This window comes from Onychomys torridus, chromosome 2 (assembly GCF_903995425.1).
Source record: "Onychomys torridus chromosome 2, mOncTor1.1, whole genome shotgun sequence".
Taxonomy (NCBI): domain Eukaryota; kingdom Metazoa; phylum Chordata; class Mammalia; order Rodentia; family Cricetidae; genus Onychomys; species Onychomys torridus.
Window position 1 is genome coordinate 56,922,319 of NC_050444.1, and position 8,574 is coordinate 56,930,892.

At 46.2% G+C, this 8,574-nt stretch overlaps 1 pseudogene; it reads right to left on the bottom strand.

Moving 5' to 3' along the window:
• Window positions 1-7,306: 7,306 nt before the first annotated feature.
• Window positions 7,307-7,623, bottom strand: LOC118577861 (annotated as a pseudogene).
• Window positions 7,624-8,574: the final 951 nt, after the last annotated feature.

Consider the following 8,574-nt stretch of genomic DNA (forward strand, 5'->3'; position numbering starts at 1 on the left):
TGTAGGAAGAGGACTGGACGTGAGGTGGTTCTCAGGGAAGAGTGTTCGAGCAGGATGCAGGCTACACCTGCAAGGTTCTCTGAGGACACTGATGATGGGCTGACTCAAAGGAAGGATGAGCAATGTAGGGTGGAACATGAAAGAGTGGACACCTTTAGAGATGCTCAGCGTGAGACAAGGGCAGTCCTCTGTGGCCTCATGGGTCATTGCCATGGTGAGATATGTGGCTGAGGATTGAGAGGGCACAGAGTCCACTGGAGTTGTCAGGGATACACAAGTAGGAGCAATTGTGTGGTGGGTAAGGAGGTCAGGGCTGTGTGGTGGTGAGTCAGGAGGTCGGGGCTGTGTGGTGGTGAGTCAGGAGGTCAGGGCTGTGTGGTGGTGAGTCAGGATTTCCCCTTTCCGGAATGAAGACCTAATTTAACCCCAGTGTGATGGACAGTGAGGAAGGAGCCTTAGAGGCTGAGTCACAATGAGGACTCAGAAGTATCTGTTATCTAACAGGACAGGGCAGTGCCTGTTTTAAGGAGAGATGGTGGCAACGTGGATCAGAGAGATGTGTGCCGAGGAACCAGGCATGGAAGGACACAGGGAGATGACATCCACAAGTTACCAGAGAAAGAGGCCGCAGAATGACCACACCTAGCCTGCACAACCTGAAAAGACTTTGGCTCCAGAGAGGTTGAAGATGAAGCTTTGCTGTGCTGCCCTGATCCAGGAACAACTGTGGGCTATGGAAGTCCACAGTGTCCAGGGCAGGTGGGAGATGCTTCACAGAGCTCTGTTGTTTGGAGAGGCCGAGGGACTTTGTTCTTTACAGCAGCGATCTTGTTGTTTGTGCCCATGGTTTGTCAAGAGTGTAACTGAAGGCAGGGACCCAGCAGTAGACCCCACTGCAGTGCTACACCTAAACCCTGTGCATTATTTATCCCATTTAAATTATATGTTACCTAGCTCTGGTGATTATATGTGGGTGTAGACGTCGAGGACATAGGCATTTGAGTGTGAGTATAAGCAATGGCCAGATATCAGTATCAGGTGACTGTTGTTCGAATCTTAGATGGTCTTTTAATAAAAAAAACCCAGAGCTAGATATCAGAGTGAAAGCTGAAAGATCAGAGAAGCAGAACAGCCAGCCACTAGTTCTTACCTCAGTTCTTACTTCTATGAAATTCTCAGCCTCAAGACAGTGAGTTCCTGTTTCCTCACACCTTATATACCTTTCTCTGCCTTGCCATATTACTTCCTGGGATTAAAGTCATGTGTGCTTCCCATGCAAAGTCATGAGATCTCAACTGTTGGGATTAAAAGTGTATTCCACCACTGCTTGGCTCAGTTTCTCTCCTATACTGGATCAATCTCACATAGATTGCAGACGGATCTCTGCCTCCCGAGTGATAGGATCAAAGGTGTGTGCCACTACGGCCTGACCTCTATGTCTAATCTAGTGGCTGGCTCTGTCCTCTGATCCTCAGGCAAGTTTATTAGGGTACATACTATATCACCACAGGTGATTTTCTCGATTCCATTTCTCCTTATTGTTTTGAGACGGGGTGACTCTGGGCTCAGCGCACTGCTACAGAGAACACTCTGGCACAGTAGCAGAGTCCCTGGGCTTGGGCAACGGGCTCAGCTCACTGTGGGGATGCATGGACACTCAGTGCTCCCCTCCGCCTTCATGAGGAAGCACAGCTGTGGTGGTAGCAGGGAGGAGCACAGCTGGGCTCTCTGTTGTGCTAGATGAGCTGTCCGACATGGAGCCTGTCATTACTTAAGTTTCAAATGGAATGGTGTTGACGGGCATGCCTATGGATCAAAGATTTCATTACCTCTATCCAGAAACCATAGATGGCAGCCTGGGAGTAAGGGAACCAAGCTGAGAAAGCCTCAGCTGACATGGCTGGGCAGAATGACGCTCGGAATTGTGAGAGACAGCTGAGGCACCGTCACCTGGCCTTCCCTCCCGTGGCTCAAGGTACTGACTGAGAGGAAGGTGTAGGCAGTTCCCAGGGAAGCAACTGAGACAAGTCATCGGCTAATAATTGCCTGAACCTCTTTTAGAGCCCTTGAAATCAGTAGTTAGAAAATGTGCATGGTCTATAGAAATTGGAATGCCTGGGCACCCTTTCAGATTCTCAGAATCAGTGATGTCAGGCCACTCTGACATAATAGTAAGGAGTCATTGCCATGGGAAAGCAGTAGGCCTTGGTGTGAGGGCAACACAGTGTCCACTGGGTTTGGCGGTACACCTGTTAAAAGTTGGGCAAGATGGCTGCTTGGTGGGCTGGGAGACTCACATACTTTCAGACTGAAAGCTACATCCATATTCCCTGTGATATACTGTTCATAAGTTGGCCTGAATGGGGTGATTGGTTCCTGGGATGTCTGTGATCTAACATGACAGGATTCCTGGTGAGATGTCAGAGCAGCAGAAATGCAAGAACATCTGCAGAGTGGCATGCCATATCAAGTCTCAGGGAGAGAGAGGCCTCTGGAGGAACCTGTCCATTCAGCACCTGGACTGAGAGTCAAGGCTCTGGCCCACAGAAGGTTGAAGACCAGCTATTTACACCACCCGCCAGTGACATGCCCTTCGGGAGCACATGCTCCCCGACACAGATAGGTTTGTTCATTGGGACCTTCCCTTGACCTTCTCTAGAGATGAAGTTTCCTGGCAACAACCATATTTATTCTACTCACAGAACCACTGGTCTTGAATGACTGATGCTAAAGATGTCACAGAAAACACACCAATCTGGCATGTACTTTCCATGCTTATACTTTTACTTATTGAACATGTGTTCATACATTGAGGACAATTCTGTGTGTACATGTGTATGTGTGTGTGTGTGTATGTGTGTGTGTGTGTGTGTGTGTGTGTGTGTCTGTTGTTTTCTTCCACTAATATTCACCTGTATTTGTTAGAAAAGGAGACATCAGCTGATACAGAGCCAGCACCTGACTCCTCTTTCCAAATTTAAGCAGGGTGAAGCTCTACTGTTATGCTGTTCTTCAGTGAGTGACAGTCTCAGAAGTCATCAGCGCCATGCGGGGTCAAGGAGATAAAACCTCAGGGCATCTTGCTTTCTGGAAAGTCCCATTTCAAGTTGTCTTTAATGATGGTGAAGGAACAGGTTAGAAGCCAAAATTTTCCATCAGTTCTGTACCCCAGACCCACGGTGCTGCCCCTGGTGGAAGGTATCTTGGCAGTCGGGAACCAAGGAGTACCACAAAGTTATACCGCACAACAAACCTCACACAAGAGATTTAGTGGGAGGGAAACACCCTGGAGAGAGTCTGCCTCTGCTCAGATGAGGCAGCAGAGAATCGAGCAGAAGGCGGGGGTTTTTATAGAGTTTCTTGGGAAGAGGGGGCATTTTCAGGGTTAAGCTTTCCAGGGTGGGGATTTATGGGATTTCAAGTCCAGACCTTGGGCTTTTTGCTCTATAGGGTGGGGACAGGGTCCAGCCATTAGGGCAGTTAGAGTGTTCTGTAGGTGGAACCTGGCAGTTGGAATCCTCACGGGAGGGACCTGGCCACTCATGTGCCTTGAGGGGCTTAGAGATAGAGCGCTGCAAGTCTCTTGACAAGAGAATGCTGGTAAACTGAGCAGCAGAAATGACAGCCCAAGATTTGAACTTTGTCCACTTGGGCTGAGTGTGTCCCGTCCCCACCAGCCTTCCTCATCTCCGAGGTGAAGTTCCCTGCTGGAGGACCACTGGATGTGAGTTGTTGCCAGGAAACGATTATAGTTGAAACCTTCAGATACTTCCCCCAAGTATGAGTCCAAAACATACCTGTGTTGGTGCCTAGACAGCCTTTAAGCTTCCCTGAGCAGAGTGGGGCCTGGCCTCTGTGACCTCACATAATGATGTCATAGTCACGTGTGTCCCCTGGACCTGTTGGAAGCACAAGTCCATTTTAGTGGTCTGTGATTCGAAACCAGAATAAAGTAAGTAGGTATCTCTTTCCAGTAAGTTGGTCTAGAAATTCTTTGTGGGAAGACCTGATATTAAATCAGTGATTGTACTTGGCAGGTAGCTTTCTTGAAAGGGGCTACTAAGGCATAGTTCATTGAGGGGTTTTTGAAGTACAACACATGTGAAATCTTGGGAAGATTTGCATTAGTAAGGACCAGGGGAACACCCTCACATTGTATGGCCATCTATGACACACATGGAAAGGATGCCATCTGCTGTTTTATTTTTGTCATAATGCTGCACCTTAATCTACAGATTTCAGCCTACAGTTGCAATTCCACAGTTACCAGCCTGCTTCACAAGCAGCAGCATGGCCGCTCTGGCTGCAGCCTGGCGGAAATTCTGTTCCTGCAGGCATGGGCCCTGTTGTTGCTGCTAAATGTAGCTTTAACGACGACATCTTCATCATTCTATTTATAAATAAGACTCAAGGGCTGGGGTGAAAACCCCTGAGCTCAGAGAGGCTGAGTAGCAACTAGCTAACCCTTTCTCCTTCCTGGTGTCTCTGAAAGGACCCATGCTTCTCCACCAAAGGAGAAAAAGCCATGGCACTCCAAATCCTTCCCTGCTACCTCCTGTGCCTCTCATCTCTCTTGGACACCCTCTGATGCTTTGATGCTCTAATTTCTGTCAACCAGTTTCTAACTCAGCCTCCTGACCCAAGGTTAATGTTATTTAGTCAATGCAAATGAAAACTTGGGGTCCACAGTGTGATTGAATATCCCCCAGCAACCATTGCTATGCTATGGAAAGAGCCATGTGAAGATCTATAAAAGCTGCATGTTCCTCACTCAACAAGACAGCCTCCAGACAAATGGAGGATTGGGCTCTGCTGTTTCTATAACTACCTGTGATATTCCCTCATGGTATCAGAAGGGAGGAAAAGTTGAATAGCACCCTGTTGGGACACCCTTTGGGGCTCTCTACTTGGAAACAATATGAGTTCATAAGGACTCTCCATGACAGTCAGTCACCTACAAAACAGGAAGACCTTTCCCAACCACCTCTCTCTCCTACTTATTTCATCTTTATGTTTGTTTAGTTTGTAATATTTCATCTTGACTGGGTGCTGTATGGGTTGGTGTCTGTTCACATTTCCCTGAGGACATGTCAATGTTCTGTGTGCATTTGAGATCCCAGTGAAGGACAATCAGGACTCTCCTCTATCAATATTCACCTGTTAATTTTTTTCCAGAAAGACTGAATGAAGATCAAGGTCAGTGACAAAAGAGCTTTGGGTAAATCTGGACTCAGAAGGACCCATAGCCTCAATCCTAAAGAGAAGAAGGTGGTGACAGTCCCAGGTGATCAAGGTACCCACACTAAACCCCAATCACAAAAGAACCTGGGTATAGCCATACAGTGAAAGTGGCCCAGGCTGAATGAATTCTGAAACAAACAAACAAACAAACAAACAAACAAACAAACAAAAACATGCTAACAACCTAAAGAGAAAGTAACCCAGAATCCAAAGATGTTAAGAAGTATGCTTGGGCATAAGGCTGAACCTGATGAAACCTGAGAATGAAGCCAGAACTTTAATAAGCATTGGCTTTACCTTCACCCAAAGAGGTCTAGGTTGAAACTAAGAATAAAAGTGTGCATAGAAAAAACATGAACTGAAAGAGGGCTGAGCCAAAACCTGACCCTGAATTGAGAAGAGAAGTATGAAATGAAAGATCCCCAGCCAAAGCAAGAAAAGGACAATGCCCAGGAATAACCCTTACCATAACTGAAGTTTGGGCCCAAACCAAGAAGAGAGGTTGGCCCAAGCCCAGCCCTGCTCCTCCAGAAGCCCAGGCACAAACCAAGAAGAGATGTGGGCCTGGGCTGTTTCTTCAAGTGAAAGAGGCCTGGGCCAAAGCAGGAAAAGGAGTGTGCCCAGGCCTAACCCTTTTTTTGACCAAAGCATGGGCCCATACCAAGAAGAGAAATGGGTCCAGGCCCATATGTGACCCTGAAGAAACAATGGACCAAAAAATGAGAAGCTGGCTCAGGTCAATCCCTCAAATGAAAGTGAGGAAAGTGAAATGCCTTGGGTAACTCTCACCATGAATAAACTTGGGCTCAAACCAAGAAGTCAGGTGAGTTTGGCCTACTCCTTTAAATGAAGGATGCCAAGACAAAACCAAGAAAATATGAATGCCTGGCCCTAATCCTTATTCTGAAGAAACCTGGGCACAAACTAAGAAAATGAGTGGGCCCTGGGCAATTACAGTCTCTGCATAAGTAATAGCTGAGACATTGTTTAGAGACTAGGCAAAACCAAAAGTGGAAATGTTACTGGGCCAACCACTGACCTTGCTGGAGATAGGCCCTATCTTAGTTAGTGTTTCTATTGCTGTGAAGAGATACCATGATCATAATAGCTCTTATAAAGAAAAACATTTAATTGGGGTAGCTCAGTTTCAGGGTTTCAGTCCATTATCATGGCAGGGAGCATGGTGGCATGCAGGTAGATGTGGTCCTGGAGTAGTAGCTGAGAGTCTTACAGCTTTCAGGCCACAGGAAGTTGACTGAGACACTGGGCAGTATACTGAGCATAGGAAACCTCAAGTTCACTCCACAGTGACAAACTTTCTTCATGAAGACCATATCTACTCCAGCAAAGCCACACCTAATGGCGCCATTCCCTGTGAGACTCTGGGGGCCAATTACATTCAAACAACCACAAGTCCAAAATCCTAAAATCAAAGGAGCCCCAGCCAATGCAATTAGAGAAATGGGCCAGACTAAATGTTGGCTCTGTGAAGCTCAGTTTTAAGAGGTAAACTAAAGGGAGCTTAGTCCAACCTCATATGAGAAATCTTCCTACTCCAAACATTGGCCTTGAAATAGCCAAGGACCAAGCTTTTTGCATAAAAGGAGTCCAGGTGAACCCAGACAAGAAATGTTCTTGACCATAAAACTAATTATCAGTAGAAACCTGCAACCCACTGTGCAGGAATTAAATTTATAAGTCCTTGATGCATCCTCACCAGAAGGGGGCCCAAACTACCACAGTCTTTGGTTTTAACATTTAATGCTGTGAAGACATCATGGTCACAGCAACTCTATATAAAGGAAAACATTTAATTGGAGCTGGCTTACAGTTTCAGAGGTTTGGTCTATTATTGTCATGGCAGAAAGCATGGTTGCAGTCAGGCAGACATGGTGCTGGAGAAGGGGCTGAGAGTTCTACATCTGAATCCATAGGCAGCAGGAAGAAACATTCCCACTAGGCCTGGCTTGAGCTTCTGAAACCTCAAAGCCCTCAGTGACATTCCCCTAACAAGGTGACACCTACTCCAACAAGGCCACATCACCAATAATGTCACTCTCTGAGTTTATGGGGGACCATTGGCCAGAACCTGGCTGTACTTCCCATCCTTCATGTCCTTATGTCTGTTCAAGAACCAGTCTGGGATCTTGTACTGTCATGGATTCTGCATGATGGTGATCACACGTTCCACCTCATCCTCTGTGAGTTCTCCAGCCCTCTTAGTGAGGTCAATGTCTGCTTTCCTCAACACCACATGAGCATATCTCCGCCTCACATCCTTAATGGCAGTGATGGCAAAGGCTACTTTCCACCGCCCATTGATGTTGGTGTTGAGTACTCGCAAAATGTGCTGGAACTTCTCAGGGATCACTAGAGACATGACGGCGGCACAATCTGCAGCGGGTAGGCCTCCTGTCAGATCACCACAGTCTTAATGGAGCCCAGTGTTCCCTTACTGATGAGCCCACACCTTCCCTTATGATGAGCACCTTGAGGTGCTTGAGGCTTTGATTTCACTGGATGCTTTACAATTAAACAAGGCCTCCAAGGAGACACACACCAGCATGCTCAATGAAAACTTAGACTCACAGGAGTTTCTGTACTTGGGACTGATATAAGCTGACATCCTAAGTATCAAATGTATGTATCACACACTATTTATCCCAGAGAACATCCTCATGACATGTGAGCCTTAAAGTCTCACCACAAGGAGCCAAGCTCTCACCGAAGTCACCAGTAAATATGGATTGTCCATAACATAAAGGGTGTTATAATGAGCCCTGTAATGGTCTATGACAAGTCTTAATCTTGACTTTGGTTTTCTTTTTTTTAAGAACAAACAAGTCTCAAATGTAACTCAGACACTAATATGTTTACTAAGACTCTTGGACTAATCCAAAATTATCTTATTTTAACTAATTGACATCTGGACTCATTCCATCCTTCAAGAAGAGGGCTTTGTTAATGATCTGATTATTAACACAGGTGCAAGGCCATAAACAGACCTAAAGGAACCTGGAAGTTCCTTGACCTTCAAGTAGCCAGAGCTCTTATATCATCAAGAGTGTGTGGTCTGCACCCTCTCTCCATACAACCCAGGGAACAATCTCTCTACAAATGAGCCAGGCCTTAAAGGGACCAAACTTCACCACCTTAATGACCAAAAGAAATGGACATATCCATGATCATGGCCTGTTCTGACACCAGACATTATCTTCAATTTATTTTGTTGGACAAACCAAACCCTCATTTGTGACCTAGGCCACACAATATTCACCAAGAAATCTTTACTCACCCACAACCAATTCTGTGCTGATGATTGACATTAGATCA